Raw genomic sequence first — 18,417 nt, forward strand, 5'->3', positions numbered from 1 at the left:
CCCCCCAAAGCTACAGTTTTTGGCCCCACTGTTGGTTCTAAATATACTCCTGCTGGTATCATGTTTTAATTTGGTTGCTTCTTTCAATTTAAAACCCTATTTTAGAAGGTTTTTGAGTTGATGTAATCTGTTTATTTAAGTACACAACAAACATTAGAGACTAAAAGTGTGTTCCAAATACTTTGTACTTTCAGTGCATACTACAGCGACCCTGACAAAGTATGCAGTGCTGCGTGCAGTATGCATACAACTGGGACATACTATTTCATCAGAATATTGCGCCTTAAGCTTTGACCATCCTTCTCATATATCCATTGCAGTCTCTAGTGTGAAATGAGTTGTCATCTGTTTGTGCACTCTTGGCGGCTAAAGCGTGTTCATACTCGTACAAGACACGGTGACGTTTGTGGGTCAGCATGGCCAAGAAAACATGTTGGCCTGCAAACTGCAATGTGACCAGATGTAGTACAATGTCCTGGTATTTTTGGCTCGTTGCTTTTGACATACTATGTATTTAGGACATACTAAATCTTTTTCTGACGTACTATACAGCATGTCAGTGTGGGTGTTGGAAAGCACCTCATGCTAGCAGCTATGTGAAGCTGCACTAAGTGCTAACATTAGCATGCTAGCATGGTTACAGTGACAATGCTGATGTTCAGCAGGTGTAACGTTTATCATGTTTATCTTCTTAGTTTAACGAGCTAACATTTTCTATCTCTAAACCCAAAGTACAAATAAAGTTGATGAAAATGCCCATGTTCTACATGTACTGGATCTCTAGCCAAAGTATTGTCAAGTACATAGTCATTAGGAGACATCTTGTGAAAGCCATGAATGTCTGTAGAATATTTCATGGCAATCCATCCAATAGTGGTCAAGACATCTCATTTCCCTAAAGGTAAAAAGGTAAAAGTCTGTGGCCACATCTACACTAGTGCATTTTCGTTATAAAACAACATATTTAAACAAATACTATCTGCATGCAGACAAGCATTTCACTTTCATTTTGATAATAATGTCTTTGCACTAATGTGGCTGAAAATGTTACATGTGTGCACTGGTGCACAAGGAAAGCAGGTCCTGAGTTGTAGAAACTACTGCAGAGGAGGAACAGCAAAAGTGAAAAGTAAGATCAGAGAATTCCTTAACTGCACAACAACTGTCAGCATCGACAGAAAGGTCAGAAACACCTGTCATTTATTATCTATATTAAATTAACCACTGGTACTCCAGAAGAGAGCGGCAACCTACGTTGTTTTCATTGTCCATTTTTTTCTCAATTAATCAGAAAATGTCAAAAACAAAGCTGTCAGTGTTTCTCAAAAGCTCAAGAGGATGTCCTCATATGTCTTGTTTTGTCCACAACCAAAAAATATTCAGTTTACTGTCACAGACGAGGAAAGAAACCTGAAAATATTCACATTTAAGAAGCTGTAAACTATCTGTTTGTGTATAAAGTGTGGCTGCTAGAAAACCTATTACCAGGAAATGGTTTAAGCCAGATCAATAGAGGATTGGTATGACATCATTTATGAAATATTTGTAATGGAGAGAATAACTTTTTCTCTGAGACTGCAACAAACCAAATTTGAAGCTATAGCGAAAGATTGGAAAAGTTATATTTCCCTGAGATGCCCCTCTTTGTTGAAGATTTAGTTCATTGACCCGATTGTCTTTATATTCAGGTATTTTTATGATTTTTTAAAATGAAAACGCCCCATGTTCATGTTGTATTTGCTTTATATAATTGTATAAAATGTGTTAGTGAAAAAGAAAAAGGAAAATGAGTCACTCTGGAAATATAATTGTTTGTCATTAAGAGGACTGTATGTGATGTATTGCACATGTGATTCCAAATAAAAGAAAGAATGTAAAAATAGCTATATCTATATATTATCAGTTATCAAAATAGCTGGCAATTAAGTTAATAGTTGACAACTAATTGATGGATTGATTTTATTGTTACAACTGCATCCTTCAGGATGATTCCTTTATTTTCTTCCGGAAAACAGTCAAGTCATAAGAGAATGACCAGTCAGAGACCAATCACATAGTGAACTTGTGTATCTACGTCATTGTAATTTCTCAATTTTCAGTTTTACCACTAAAACAGAGTCAGCACTGTTTCTGAAATGTTCTGTTTTAGGGGTTAGGAGTCGTACAGACGGTAGGCATTTTAAAATGAAAACATAACAGTGTGGGTGTAGACTGTGTTTCTGGAGAACCAGTGTATATTAGATAGTTTGCATATTTCGATATTTGGCACCTGTGACCTGTACAGGAGCTCGAATATCTATCTATATCTATCTATCTATAGGATACACTGGAATACTGTTGCATAGATCGATCCAAACCACTTTGTTTGTTTCCCATTTACAGAGGCAGGACACCAGACTTTTTTTTTTACATCGGTCATACAGAGCAGACCACCACCAAATTATAAGGAGATGTTCATTGAATTTGACCAAAAAATGTACTGGACTAGAATCAATGGCTTTACCAGTAAACCCTCCTTTTAGTTCCCTAATTATTGGTTTGTGTTGGTAATAGCATACTTCCTAGGAAACATGTCCTCTGTTTTTCTTTCTATGAAGAAAATGTATTTTATTGGAAAGTGCAATCTTAATTTCCAAACGGTACATTATTAACTTTGGCATGTTACCAACATAGACCTTTGAAAACTACAATGAACTGACTGGTGATAGAGGAGGTGTTTCCTCAGAAGTGTGCAATTATATCTGAGTCATTTCCAACCTACTGTGTAGTCACAACTACATGGTATTTTCTTAGTATTTCAGCAGCAGTTTCTCTATATTTACCAAATTATTATGGACTTGCTTCCTTTGGTAATTAACCAACAATATATTACAATCTGCTATATATTCACCAGGTAAATACTGAGTAATTAAGAGGCTGTAAACCAAAGTGTTGCCCTTTTGGTAGGAGCCCAATTTGGTACCTACATTGACTTGTTGTTTAGTGTTTTAATGAAAACCTATCAGTCAGTTTGAGAATAAGCACTGCGTCCAACTGGTGTCCTCATTTTTTGCAAGATGGGAAACGAATTTGTGGGTTACAGAGTCTACTTTTAACTTTGTACTTTAAAATGAGGCCTTCAGTGTAAACTAAGTTAGCTAAGATTGGTGTCTGTGTACCTGCTGGCTCATCCTCCTGAAGAAGTCAGTTAGTGTTGGATGCCGTCACCGTCCCAGAAGGGTTGTAGAGACGGAGCAGCTTGTTAAGCGCTGCACCAGACTGGAGGCCCTCTGTAACAGTGCTTCTATAGAGATGAAGAGATTTTAGTGGACTGTTTTTGGCTGCTCTCCCTCATTCCAGTGATTCCTCAGTGCCTATGGGCATTGGCACTGAGAGCGGAGTGGAAGCAGCGAGGGCTAAGGCTTAGACCTCTCTTTACAGGGTCAGCCACTGCCCCAGGTGCACATGGGGAAACACTTAGCTGCTCTCTTATTGTTCCATATCTCCCTGTGTCTTTCACTTTCTCTCTTTTATCCCAGTTTCTCTCCATGAACCGCTCACCCAAGGGTGTTGTTCTCATTCCACATGCAATATTACGCACATGACTGTATGTGTTTGTGTTTAAATGAGTGTTAAGGTCATTACTACACTGTGGTCCGCCCTCAGTGCATCCTCATCGTTATCTGAGACGTGTGGTTTCTCTTTGATACTCGCGTTTTTTTTTTTCCTGCGCTAGACATTATCCCTTCATTCTGAGCACTTACACTGGCTAACTGTGTTTCTCCCTGAACTCCATAACCAGACCTGGTACGCTCATCAAACATCGGTTGTCTTTGGCAGCTGCTGTGACATTACTTTACCTGGTCAAGAACAGAGAAAGTTATTCTACACCAGCTGTAAATTACAACTATGGGACTATTTTTGTCAGACGTTTGGCTCCCAGTGGAGACCATTTCTGAGGCAAACATGCCTGTTTTTTTGTTGCTCACCGGTCCACATAAATCTACCAAAATTATAGCCAGCTTCCATTTTTTCTCATGTAGCTTAAAATAAAGCTGAAAATCAATCTTCCAAATGAAGACTGAATATGTCTCTGCGCCATCAGTCAGTCCAGAGCCTTGGGTCTCTCACAGATAAGATTTTTAATGATTTTTTAATTGATTAACTGCTGCTAATCATGTGTTGGATTTTAAAATCTATAAACCGATACAGAAGAAGAAGAAGAGAAATGCATGACATTGACTGCAGTACCTGGTTGTTCCACCAGGTGGAACCTCTGACTGTTTAAAGAGATGGAGTTACAGGTGTGTTTGCTGACCGCCCATGAAATGAATGCACCTATGCCAAGAGCATGCTATTCATGAACACGAACTGAAACCCCACAAACTAATGCAATTAGTTAATGATGTGGTCATTGGCTTAGAAAGAATTAGTTTTACGATTTAAAAAAGTGTACATAGTACCTAGGGATTTTAATGTTAATTACATTACCTTGTGTTTACTTTATCTGTTCTTCAAATTCCTAATGTGACTGAGCTGTTTTTCTGGCAAACAATAACTGTTAGTGGTTAAAAATGGTTTCATCAGCATATGGGAAACTGTCCATTTCAACGAGTATCGGCATCCCGAGTAGGGTTGAGCAATTAATCAAAATATTAATTAATTTACAATATGGCAAAGTGCATCATCCAAATCACAGCAGCTGCAGTTTCTTGATGAAGGTAACATGTGTCAGAAAATACCATTAGAAATGAAGCATTATGGTGCGACAGAGATGCTGCAAATAATATTCTCCAGATGTAAGAGCGCATACTTGGTCATTTTTTTAATTCATTTTATTTTTTTTTGTGGAAAAGAAATGCAACAATGATTGTGACTGATGTCACAATTGAAATATTGTTGGAATTTTTTTGTGAATTCATTTATTCATTCATTTATTTATTTATAGAGCACATTTAAAAACCATCAGAGTTGACCAAAGTGCAAAAGCAAAAGATAAAAATATACAAGAGAATATTAGAGTATCATGTAAAAACAATGCGGTTAAAGGAAGTTATAAGATTAACGTTTAAGGAGAAATAAATGTGAAATACTAAATAATAGCACCATTAGGAAATACCAAAAGCCACCAACAACATGTTCATTTTGGGACTTTTCTTATAAATGTCAATGGAGGAAGAAGTTTTTATTGTGAGAAGGCTCTACTCACAGACAATAGGTCTTGGATGGATTTTTTTTTCCTTCAGTTAAAAAAATTGGTTTCTCCAGTGACTGATTGAGTAGTTTCAGGCCATTTGGAGGAAGTGAACATTGGTAGTGGTCTATAAAGAGAGCAATGAGCTTAAAATAGACTCTCCTTGACGGAAAGAAAAAGGTTGATGTCTTCAGATAAGGAATCGGAGCTTTGCTGTTGTCTCAACCTAAATTCCTGGACTGAGATAAACATGGCTGGTGCTGGGACTCTGGTGTGCTTGAGCTGTGATGTGACCCTGCCCTGCTAATCCTGTCCTGATGAGGAGATGACTCACGTCCAGTCAGGTCCAGTCACAGCTCAGATGCTGGACGACCAGACTGCCTACAGCCAAGGTGGGATTCAATCAAGACGGGGACAACTGTCACATCACACTCCTAATAGTCATTGGCTTATACGCTGATGTAACCACAGTGCAACCCGACCTGCAGCCACAGGCTACGTCCAAAATGCTCACCAGGCCGTGACATTTCACCGAAATGGGCCTGAAGAATGGCGGAAGTAAGGAGTTTATCACACTCTTAAAGAGCAAGTCACCTGTCAGCGGCTGCCCTGTAGCCACAACATCCCTTTGCGTTTTATTACTGTCCATTTACCAGCTAATCGCCACAGAAAGTGAAAGTGTTTGTACAAGTTGTCAGAAAGCTGCTTTTGTGGCTGTATGTCATCCCAGTGTTTCAGCTTCTTTCGCTCAATACATCTTCTGACTTTTTCCTTGCCTCTCCTCTCACCCCACCCTTGTCCCTCTCCGCATATGGGATTCACATTTGGCTTGGGCGAACGCTTTCTTAATGTGATATTATGATACATTATCTGAAGCCATTTACTCCCTGTCACCACCTCTCATGCGGACACAAGCTGAGCACGCCAAGGAGCGGCGGTCAGACTCTGTCCAGGTGAGTTATGACCATTTAATTTGACACTGTTCGCAGCGGTGATCATTTACAAGGCCTGAAAGTGTAATCAAAATACAAACTGTGCTTACGTGGGTCTCTCGCTCTCCCTTTCTCTCTAGGAGCCTGTTGGTGGTGGATAAGTTTTCACCCTCTCCTGCTGCTGGCTGTAAATCGCCTCTGTCGAAGGTGTGTGTGTGCATGTGTGAGGGAACAGAAGGTGAGAAATTTGGGGGTCAGCCGAGGTCTTTCAGGTAATTGCGCTTCTTAAACTTTTGACCCACTAAGCCCTACTTAGTGTGGTGCAGCTCACTCCCCTTATTTCCCCCGAGAGTTTCGACTTCTGCATACCAGGACATGTGTACGTGTGTGTTTGTGTGCGATGCAATGAGTGTCTGAACATGTGCGGTCGGCCTCACACAGCTCATGTTATTCTTTTTCACCTTTTTTTTTTTCTCTCATTGTTATTCCTACACTGTTTCCTTATTTAATCAGCCTATGAAAAATACATGAGTTTGTCTTGTTGTCTGGTCCCAAACCTCCCCTCCCACTCAGTGTCTGTGAGAAACATATAGAAGAAAAAGTGTCCTCAGTACTCAGGCAGTAAAAGATGTGACTTATTTGTCTGGCTTCTATTTTTCTTATACCTTTGTTGTCAGTGTCAGTTTTTCCAGTTGCGCCGCTCCCTTTGGTAACTTTTTGATAAATCACCCCAACTGCAAACAGTCCAGAAATGCAGAGAGGGAAGCAGAGCGACTGATGTAATATATCGCAATAAATTGGCTGCAGTTTTGCGCATAGCTTCGGAGAAAGCATGACTCTTAAGGATAACCCTCGTCTTTAGCTTTCCGTTCATCGTAGTTTGTCCCCTTTTTATATTCTCGGTCTGTCTGTCGTCATATTGAGCCATTTGAGAATGATGGATGAGGCTGTTACAGTTTGGATCTGGGCTATATTGCTGTTGTTTTCATTATTTCCAAACATACAGGCATGACACAGCCATGTAATTATTTACAGATGAAGACAAATATTCATAAATGAAATATCCTCCAAGTAACCCACTGGGTCCTGTGTATTTTTAAAAACATAAGTGATGAAATCATTGTGTGTGTGTTTTTTTAAAACTTAAATTCATTCTAACTGTCTAAACCCCAAAAACTGTCTGGTGGATTTAAAGAGCGCATTTTCTTTGTAAAAAGGGACCAAAATTATACAGTTTATGTAAGCAAGAAAGTGTGAAAAGAGAAAGTCTCATAAGATTTTCACCTGTCCACCAGTTCATGATCATGTGCTGTTCTGTCAGGAAAAATAACCAAATCTTTGCTGAAACTGTAATATTTCATCAACTCACTTTATTCTACAAGTCTCTTTTTTTTAAATCCTAAAAACAAACCAATTTGTGCCAGATTTTGTATAAAAAAATCTCAGCTGTCACGTGACGAAAATGTAGAGATTTTAGGACTGAATTGCAGGCAGTGTTTCCACAGGGCAGAGAGGAGACAACAAGAGAAGTTAAGAGGAAAATAAAACATACTTGAGCACTAAAACAAATGCAGCATGGCTCAGAAACACTGAGCAGAGGAGACAGTTGTTGGAGATACATTCAGCACGGGGAAACATCTTTCTACAGTTGATGTGCGAAACAACTGTGAGTTGTGGGAAAATTTGTGGAGGTTGTAAAAAGGAAATAGGCGTAGTTAAATAAGCTGTCTACAGCATGTGGTACCCCCATTGTTTCCAGTATTGGTAACAAATGTGAAACATTGGGAAAATGTTTTACATGTTTATTCCAGTTTTTTTGTGAAACGAATAATCGAAGAAATTCAGTTTTTGTCTTTTTTAATCTGATTTATGGCATTTTAACTGTGTCATCCTGCACAGGAGACGTTTCTGAGTTCTGTCTCCTTCTTTTCATGGTTGTACTGTTTCCACAGAGGTGCAGGACTTTTATATTGCAGTGAAAAATGAACCCACTGTGCAGAAAAATGTGACAGGAGCAAAAACCTGCCCGAAAGCTGCCTGGGGTTCAGAGAGTTAACTCTTCATTTGGTTATGATTTTGAACATATGAAAAACGTTCCCGATGAGTGAAGCTGAACATGCTTTGTGCTTTGTTTTTTCTTCTCATGCTGACATGTTCAAGATACCTCTAACTTGAATAATTTCGCCTGCAGGTAAAAGAATATTTCAGCATCCCAGATGCATTACGGCACAGAGGCTCCCATCAGGAGAAGATTTCTGAGGCGATTTGTTGAACCTCACATTTAACTCTTCTTGCCTTCCTCCCCCTCACCCACCCCACCTGAAAGCCCCCACCCCCTGGGCAGGAGAAAGCGCGTGAAGAGGAAGGGCCACGAGGGCCAGTTGTTTTTAAATAAACTAAATCTGCTAACAGTTTTATAACCCTGACCTCGTAAAACTGGCTGCAGCTTTTGGTCAGCGCTCTCTTGATGGGGCCAGCAGAGCCGTCCAGGCCTGGAATTCCCATTTGCCGCTGTGGAGCGTGTCGGTGCGTCAGCTGGTGTGTTTGCGAGAGAGAGAGGGAGAGAGAAAGGGCGTATGATATACGATTGCTGTGTCACGATCCACATGTGACGAGCGTCCTCGCAGGCAGAGCATCCAGGCTGCTGCTGCTGCTGCTGCTGCTGCTGCTCCCTCTTTCTGGAGATTTCCCTGTTTGAGGAAAGTGAGGGAGTGGGACAGAGGAGAGAGGGAGGTGAGAGAGACACTGAGGGAGGAGAGAGTAGCTCAGACAATCAGAGTGTGTGTGAGAGAGAGAGAGAGAGAGGTAGAAACAAGAGGAGAGAGGAGCTGGCTGGGAAACAATAGTTGAACAACAAATCCAGTGTTGCATGCAGCCTCTGTGGATACCTCTGCTGTCTTTCTGCTGCCGGGCGCTCAAGGTAGGAACCCCTGGATCCACTCACCTACTGCTTCTTACCCTTCAATTAGCTGCAAATGTATTCTATCAAAAGACTGGGCGTAAAAGATATACTAATTCACCCTTTGAGTGTGGATGTAAGATAATGTGATGCATGTTTGTCAGTGCATCTCAGAGAGTTTTGAGTGACACTTGGGCTCACTTTTCCTCCTCTCCTGCACATCCCTCCGCTCAGGTGCACATTCCTCTTTTATTGCAGGTCCTTTCTGCCCCGCATGAGTCCAGAAACTGCAAGTGGTTGTGATTAGGAAGCAGCATGTGACATGATATGTAATAGGAGGAAACATGTTTGTGTTGGCGCTGGTGGATTCGCTAATCAGGCACTGACAGAGATGCTGGAAGGATAGCGGAGCTCGCAGGGCTTGTTGGGAGAGCGCAAGGTTAATGGCGGCGTGAATAACTTCGGATATGTATGAATATGTGTTTTACAGGTGTGTGCGTTTATGTCCATGAGTGTGTGATAGACTTGGCCTGTTCTGCTGGACCCCGAGGCTGCTGGCTTAGGCTGGAAGGAGATGATGACAGATATAATAGACTCTGTGGTAGGTAGGAGGAGGAGGAGACGAGCTACCACTTCCATTTGACGGCGAAGGAGAGGCGTGTGTGTGAGAACGAGGGAGCGAGAAGGTGTTTAAATGAAAAATGAAGTGACTACAAAAAGGCTGGGGGATAATGAGAAGGGGGAAGAGAAACAGCCCAAGTAGGAGGAAAAACATCTGAGAAAGAGACTCCAAGAAGGACACAATAAATAGGAGAAACAGAATGAAACTGAGATGTGTGAGAGAGGTGGAGAGAAACAGGGCTGGAGGAGGTGAGACTGAGAGAGTCTAAACCCAAGAGGGGAAAAAGAAAGAGATCGAGACGGGGTGATGCAAACATCCCCGCAGACGTCCTTCTCCACTTCCGGTGACACCAGACGAGAAACAGTTTGTACAGTCGGTAAGAAAGCATTTTTTTTTTCCTCGTCTGCATCTTCACCTCAAACTAAAAATCACCTTCGAACTGTTTGGAGAAGAGGAAGGCGAAGAAGAGGAGTAGGAGGTGTGTTTGAAATGTTGCACATTCAGCCAGGTGCAGATGGACAGCAATGCTCTGGCAGAGCAGCGCACGGTTTTGTGTCTGAGCTCTCGTGTTTCATATTCTCACACATGCATGCAAACACACACACACACACACGCAGACGCAGACCGACACACACACGCACAGGGGGGCCCATTGTGAGTGTATTTATTTGGACAGTGTTGAAGCTCCGATAGGCAGTTCACAATGTCTCACCGCCGCAGGAATGTGCTTCTGACAAATGGATGCTCTGCACGAAGCTCTGGCCATTGAGAGGTTCCTTAACGCCACCCCGCCAGACGAGCATGTGACAGAGCCGCACTGCCCGAAGAAACCTGGCCCAACGTGATAACACAAACACGCCCACGACTCCTTCGCTCGCTCTTTTTCGAGAGCGCCTTCGGGCCTGGAGCTGAATGGAGGATTGATCTAGTTTCATGCACGGCTTCTCGCCCACAGCTCGGTGTCTTTTCTCCAGAACAGAGGACTTAGGATGTGAGGTGACCCTGGAGATCTGTTTTTTTTTTTTTTACTACTGAAAAAAAACCAGCCAGGAAGATACAGAAATCAGAGAATATTCACACAGATACGTCCTCCTCTGTCTGTCTCCACTGTTTCTGAGAAGCCTCAATTGTAAAGCTAACACAAGCTTAGCCGCGGCTCACATGGCTGCCTGTCATTGGCTGCACGCTGCTCTCAAATCCACACTGTTTGTCTTATCTTTACTGGGGGGGATATATTTAGTGAGGAGCTTAGCTTTTAGGAGGTTGGCGCGTGGGGAGGGTATGAGCGGGTGAGTGTGCGAGAGAGAGGAAGTTGGTGTGTGCGCTCGGGGGAGCTGGCGTCAGTAGACGGTGGAGGAGCTTGGCACTCTGCATGCCAAACTGTGTGTGTGCGAATACTGTATATGTGTGTGGAGGACAGGTCTGTGCAACCCCTCCACCCTCCTCGCTGCAGTCAGGAATCTGCCCTTTAGTTTATTAAAAGCTGGTGAAACAATGGAGGGGGGCGAGGGCGGGGATGGAGGTGAACAGAAAATCATGACGTAAACTCTGGGCACTGTGCTGCGCCAGAGCCAATCATAGAGGAGTGCGGTGATGTAGTCGGAAAGAAGAAGAAGAAAGGCAGAGATGGAGGTTTTCGTGACGGCTCCAAAAATGAGACCTCCCCCTGCTCTACCTGTCACTTCACCCCGACTCCCTCCCTCCTCCTCCTCCGGCGGCCTTTGATGCACCTGTTTTCTCAGCTATGAGCGAGCTGCACATTATTACCACTGCAGAGCAACAACTGTGTACTCAGCTGCCGGCCAGCCAGCGATAAAGCAGGGGACCCCTCAGAAGATCTCAACCATCACACAACACAACCGGGTCTCCTGAAAATTACATTCCTGCACAGCTACACGCTAGAAAGTCATTCAGGGGACAGAGTCTAGTTAAATGCAGGATTGCGAGATCAACAAAAAAATCCAATTGTTGTTAATAATGTTGCATCAACTTGATATTGAGTCTAATTTAAACTCAAGTTTCTACACTGAGGTAGACTTAATTAAATTTGCATTATAACTTAATTTTTCTTGACCTGAAGTTCAGCATTTCAAGACTCCGTCTCTATCTGGACATGGCCAGATTGGTCATTAATATTATTTACTAAAGCTCTGAGCAATGGTAATTAAAATACCTTTAATTTAGGAGGAAAAGCTGATTCTTCTAAACCACTGTAGTTTGTTGGTTGAGCATAATTTCATGAGAAGTTGTTTTAACTTAAAAAGACGCAAACTGTTAATTGTTTTTGTGGAGCCCAAATATTGTTTTTCAGAGGATAGATAGATAGATAGATAGATAGATAGATAGATAGATAGATAGATAGATAGATAGATAGATAGACAGATAGACAGATAGATAGATAGATAGATAGATAGACAGATAGACAGATAGACAGATAGAACATACGCTTACTTGTCACAAGGTTTGGGGGTTTAGAGTGTTAGTTACAAAATCTTTAAAAAAAGAAATAAATTTAAAAAAAAGAAAAAAATTGAGCACAGCCAATTTTTACTGCAAATCTATATGAGCCCAAAATATCTGAATCTGTCTTTTTGATGACTATATCTTTAAGAAACTATATCAGTCAGCCCTACAACATATCTTTGTCATATCTTCTATGATGTCTTCCTAAAACTGACCAAATGGAGAGTGAAAGCAATTTTGAAAGAATAGGATTGCGAAAAGAAACAGCAAATATCTGTATAGGTATATATACATATAATATGTATATAGGTATTATCCATAACTTCACTAAACACTTTTAAACTGGAACTGACTTTTTTCCCCCCTACATCTACAGCTGCAACTCACAATTGTTTTCACTGCCGAGTACTTGTTTAGTCTATAAAATGTCAGAAAACTGTGAAAAATCCGTTTCCCAAACCTCAAGATAACAAATGTCTTCTTTTTTTTGTCTACATCCCAAAGATATTCAGTTTACTGTCACATGGGAGGAAAGAAACGAGAAAGTATTTACATTTATGAAGCTGGAATCGAGAGAATTTAGACGTTTGTCTTGAAAAAATGAGTCAAACCAATGAATCAATTAGAAAGCCATCACCACCATGAACTCTCACGTGTAGAATATCCACTCTACCTCAGTAAGAGTCCTCCACTGTGTGCAACACAATCTGTCTGTGACTTTATGTAAATATCCATTATCTCGTGCAATACTTTATAAATCTTTTATTTCTTTTTATATATTTGTCCTTATATATCGTTTATATTTTACTGAGCAATTTTGCACTTTATTTTTTCTTTTTTTAACTTGCACTGAAAATAGGAGAAGCTCTCCAATCTGGTTGTACACTGTATAATGACTATAATCATTCATTCATTCATTCATTCATTCATTCATTCAGAATAGCTGCCGATTTAATAGATGACAACTAATTGATTAATCAACTCTAATTATATTATAGTCCTACCTTTTGGGAAAATAATGATTCTTTTTTTGAAGACATAAGTGAGAAGGCAGTTTCAATACACAGGACTATCATTTATTGTTAAACCGGGTTACACGCCAGCAATGTGTAGAAACGTCCTTGAGAAATACCAAACCACACAGCTCTTATATGAACACGCTGCATGAGTGCGGGTTTGTGTGAAAGAGAACAAAAACCCATAAGTGAGGTGGGCAGAGATATTTATACTTGCACCCCGCTGGTAAGAACAAAACACGGTGGCAGCGACCGAGCAGTTCTCTTCTACACAACATATGGCTCGCCAGGCTTTGTGGTGTCACTTCTCAGAACAGATTTTGAGATCGTTTTTTCACTTGTGTCTCTTGAACAAAAGTCTGCATGTCGTCTTTTTTTTTTCACACCTCAGATGTTTTTATTGCAAAGAAGAGAAACTGTCAGAGCGGTTATTGATCAATGTGTTATTTTTAAATGAACCACTTGGTTTATAAAATGTTCAACACTTTGTTTGTCAATTAACCAGTGATGGAAAGTAACTAAGTACATTTACTCAGGTGCTGTACTTCAGTATGACTTTGAGGTAGTTTATTCTTCCCCTGCTCGACATTTCAGAGGCACATATTGTACTTTCTGCTCCACTGTTCACAGAATGGATAATATAACAATCTTTTAAAACACAACACCTTGTTAAAGATTAAACCAGCACTTTTCTACCCTTTTGGCTTCTTCCAAACGTCGGTGTGTAATCGAACTCACATTTCACATGTTGGACTTGTTAACAGCTCTGACAAATACTGATTTTTCCTCGAAACTTCTCACATTTCAATAAATGTTCCAATGATTCAATATCTCAGCAGAAAGATTAGAGAGAAACTGGAAACAGATTTGTGTATCAGAAAATTGTTCCCCCCTTCTTTCCTCTCCAATAAATCATGTTTGAAGCCCTCAGATTTATCTGCTGTCCCTGAATAAAATATAAAACTGGATATGAAGTAGTTCAAACTGCAGCAGCTCCAACAGTAACATGCTGCAGACACACTGATACTCTCTGTTAATAATCTAAGGATGTTGTATATAATATAACATCAGTCAGAGGGACAAAACAAAAATGTTCACTTTTACTTTTACTTCTCTTCTACTGTCATATGTAGGTTTTTCAATGCAGGACTTTTACTTGTAATGGAGTGTTTTTACTTTTTGTTGTTCATACTAGTCCTTTTTTAAAAATCTAAAAAAAAAAAAAAGTATTTTACTACAAACAGTCTAAAACCAAAAGCTATTATCTATACAGGCAGATTCATACATGGAAGGCACCTCAACAAAACAACATGTTAGCAGATACATTTTTACGCAATTAATGAATGTTGACACATGGACACGTTTTATTAATGAATGAATTATTCCTGTATGTGAAGCCCCAGGTTTTTATTTAAATGTTTTGTAAATGTCTCCCACGTTCACAGATTAATTCTTTATGTAAAAGTAACAATACAACACTACAAACAGACACTGTGACAAAAGATCCCTTAAAAAACTGTGAAAGTCTGGCCACAGGTTGCCTGGAAAAATACAGTAAGTACAGTACTGTAACACTCAAAAACAGAAATAAATAAATAAATACATACATAAATAAACAAAAAGTGAAAATAACAAATATTTGTAAAATTCTTATATTTTCTTTTATAGCTGATTTAAATGCAATAAAACTGTTATTTTATGGTGGCACATAGTAAATAAACTAATTATCAGTAAAAATACAGATTTTTGATGTCAACATTATTTGCATTTCTGCCTCCTTTTTTTTTTTTTTTTTTTTACAGTATAGCAGCAAATAGATATTCATTTCTTTAATTTTACTTGCTCTTCTTTGTAATGTAACAAAACTGGCAAAAAAAACAAATCTGTGGAAAATAAATAAATAAAGTAAAATAAAAAGACATAGACATTATTGACAGAAAATATTTATCATTTTTTTCAGTCCCTTGTCAAATAAAGGCAAATATTTGTTTAAAAATTGTGGTTTTTCAAATTTAAATACAGTAAAACAGTGTAATTTTATAGTCTAACATATGCTCAACCAAGGATGTGGATGTTATTTTCCTGTGTTTTTAGAAGTCCTGTGTACATTTGTATTTACTTCTGAGATTTTACTAGTAATAATCTTGACAAAACAAAACATAAAACTTTTTCAGTTTAAAAAAATAATAATAGTCAAAGCCTTTTTTTTTTCTTTTTCTTTTTTACAGTGTAATCCACTGCTTAAAAAATAATACATACACTGCCTTTGTACCCTGACTAAGGATGGGGGGCTTCTTTCCCATCATAGCCTCTAAGAGAGAGACATCATAATATCTGCAGTCCTTAAGCTTGAACTCATCATCTCATAACTCCCCAAATCCAAAAGCTTCAAAACAGAGGCGCTGCGGTATGTAAGGGGAGGCTGTGCTGTAGTTATGTGGTTTGGCTCCCCACATATTCTTAACCCAGGCTGGATCTTCGTGCAGGTACTGGGCCCTTCTTAAATTATCTGCCCCTTGGCAACACCACTGCAGTTGTACGTACAAAACGAAGTGGAATTTGCTTAATTTGATTTGCTCTATGACAGATGATATGTCGTTTAATAAGCAGTAAACGCAGATCTAGAGATAGGTCTGAAGTTACATATAATGCGGGCTGTGTAATAATTTCATCTGCCTCCGGGCCTCCAGCTTTGGTTTTCTAATTAGTTTCTGAGTGCTGGGAATTCCACATTGGTGAGTTGAAGAGGAAAAGGAGACTGCTTTGGATTTTTGCGGTTGTGCCAAATTATTGAAGTTCTAATTTGTTTGAAAAAAAAAAGCTGAAGCAGGGGACAGACTCTGCTGACTGATGTAGTAATGGGAGGCCAAATCGAGTGGATGTTCAGGCTGAATTTAGAGCAAAACGATAACTTTAATTGGTCATGTACGGCCTGTCAAGATTTAGATTTCTGCATGAGCAGTGGTTCTGCAGTAAGAACACTTTTCAGTTGACAGAGTTTGGAGGGTGCTTTCTTTTTTTGTTTCTTTTCTTTACCATAAAATGCAGTCGTTACCATGTCCTGGTAGCCACCTGTATTAGTAACAAGGGATGAAGATTTTAAACAATTTCTTTAACCGTTAGTTGACCACGTTAACAATGGTAAATGCACTTATATAGGGCTTTTCTACCTTAGCGGCACTCAAAGCGCTTTACGTTTTCTCATTCACCCATTCACACACACATTCACACAACAATGGTGACAGAGCTGCCATGCAAGGCGCTAATCTGCCATTGGGAGCAACTTTGGGTTCAGTGTCTTGCCCAAGGACACTTTGACAGTGGAGGGGCGGGAGATCGAACCACCAACCTTATGATCAGAGGACAATCGCTCTACCACCTGAGCCACAGCCGCCTCGTTGATTAGCAATCAATGACCAATTAATTGTCAAAATGCTGCGTAATGTTAGTAGCTACAGTTTCTCTGTGCTGACACATCACTACCAGCCTGTGTTAGCATTTGAAAATCCTAGCTTAGTATGAGCTTTAGCTCACTAGCCAAATCAGACAGCCAACAGATGCCTTTTTACAACTTGATGTTGCACAGTTCATCAACATGAAGGTTATCAGTTAGACAGCAGGCAGATGCGTTTATGGGCAGTCAGCAAACACACATGTAACTCTGCCTCAGCAAACAGTAAGAGGCGCCACCTGGTGGTGCTACAAGGTACTATAGCACACTTTTCGACATGCATATCTCTCGTCTGCTGCCTTATCGGTCAATGTGTTTTTTATCAAATAAACTATAAACAACAATTATTGATTAAGGATTTATGATTAAAATTCCTACTTGCTACTGTTACTCCAGAACTGTGTATCACATCTTTGTGTTCACATCTAGCATGTGTAGTTTTGGTGTGGTATTTCTATGTTGTGGGGAAAGCTAAGCAATCAGCAAATATTGTGTTGGGGAAAAAAACAACAGTCTGATTTCACATTTTTCCAGGACAAACTATTGTAACTTCCAGTGCAGGACTTTTGTCTCCCACTTCTGGCAGCAAGACTAATTACAAACCCTGGGAATCCGTCCATAACATGTATGCCCTGCCATACAGTACATTGCCTTCTTGTTTGGACAGTGATCCTTCCTTTAACGTTTCTATTTCTTTAAGGGGAGCATCAGAAACTTTTCTTTCTTCCATAGACTTCACCGTACTCTCAGCTGATGTAGTCTAGTACATCTCCGGTTGCTTCCCAATTCAGTTCTGGAAAACCAGTCATTGCTGAATAACATAAAAAGCATCACTACCCAAGTGTAGCCACAGAACGCAGATTTATAAGTGTGGTGTAAAGCCAAAAGGCTTTAGTGAAATTGCGTGAACGTTTTCAGCTTGATGATAACAGAGATTTCTTCATATAGCAAAGTCCTGTTTTCCTCCAAGACCAGACCAACTTAAGCTTTATCCAACGCTGTTTCCTTATTTAGCATTTTGTCTTCTACATTGCTCTTTCAGCTGCTCAGTTGTTGTCAGGGACGTACAGCTTTAGCCTCAGTATCTCAGCATTATGTAACATATGTAACCTAGGAGTACATATTAAAGATCCCAGTGTTTTCAACCAACTCATGTTAGCTCAGTTAGCTGGTTTCAGTTTCAGACCCATTGTCTCAAAAAATTAAATCTGCTGCCATTGTCATCAGCAGCATGTACAGATGGTAAAACCTGAACAAAGTAATTGTTTATTATGTGTAATTGCAGCCCTTGCTATGTTTTTTTAGCAGATATTCCTAGGGTTGGATTTGTCACCATAGAGAACATCTTGAGCTTTGTGTTTGGTGTTTGCATGAGTTTATTTTAACCCAAACCACGGTCTTTTCCTAAACCTAACCAAAGAGCCCCAATGCATTAAGTTCTTATTAAGACTTGCGTGTCATTTTTATGTGTAAGACAAAAGAAACTTACGTCACATAAAGCTGGTTACAAAATAAGCCAAAAAATAAAAATCTTACAATTTTACATGGGGCTGCAAGATGGAGTGGTGGTTAGCACCGTCACCTCACAGCAAGAAGGTCGCCAGTTCACGTCCCGGTTAGGACACCCACGTGGAGTTTGCATGTTCTCCCTGTGCAGCATGGGTTCTCTCCAGTTTCTCTGGCTTCCTCCCACAGTCCAAAAACATGTTGAGGTTAATTGGTGATTCTAAATTGTCCGTAGGTGTGAATGCGAGTGTTCTTGTTTGTCTGTCTCTAAGTGTGGCCCTGTGATAGACTGGTGACCTGTCCAGGGTGTCCCCTGCCTTCACCCTGAGTCAGCTGGGATAGACTCCAGCCCCCC

The 18,417-nt window shown here is 40.1% G+C and overlaps 1 protein-coding gene across 2 annotated transcripts in view; it reads left to right on the top strand.

The window, feature by feature from the left end:
* Positions 1-8,890: 8,890 nt before the first annotated feature.
* Positions 8,891-18,417, top strand: part of ndp (norrin cystine knot growth factor NDP) — a 30,746-nt gene continuing 21,219 nt past the window's right edge. Inside the window, exon 1 of one of the 2 annotated variants that reach the window (XM_008279951.1) lies at positions 8,891-9,025. The gene's annotated coding sequence lies outside the window, so the exon portion shown is untranslated. Of the gene's footprint in view, positions 9,026-9,936; positions 10,003-18,417 lie in introns of those variants that run through there. The other variant, XM_008279952.1, reaches the window with a different exon arrangement.

This window comes from Stegastes partitus, unplaced genomic scaffold (genome assembly GCF_000690725.1).
Source record: "Stegastes partitus isolate 25-593 unplaced genomic scaffold, Stegastes_partitus-1.0.2 Scaffold177, whole genome shotgun sequence".
NCBI classification, from domain to species: Eukaryota; Metazoa; Chordata; class Actinopteri; family Pomacentridae; genus Stegastes; species Stegastes partitus.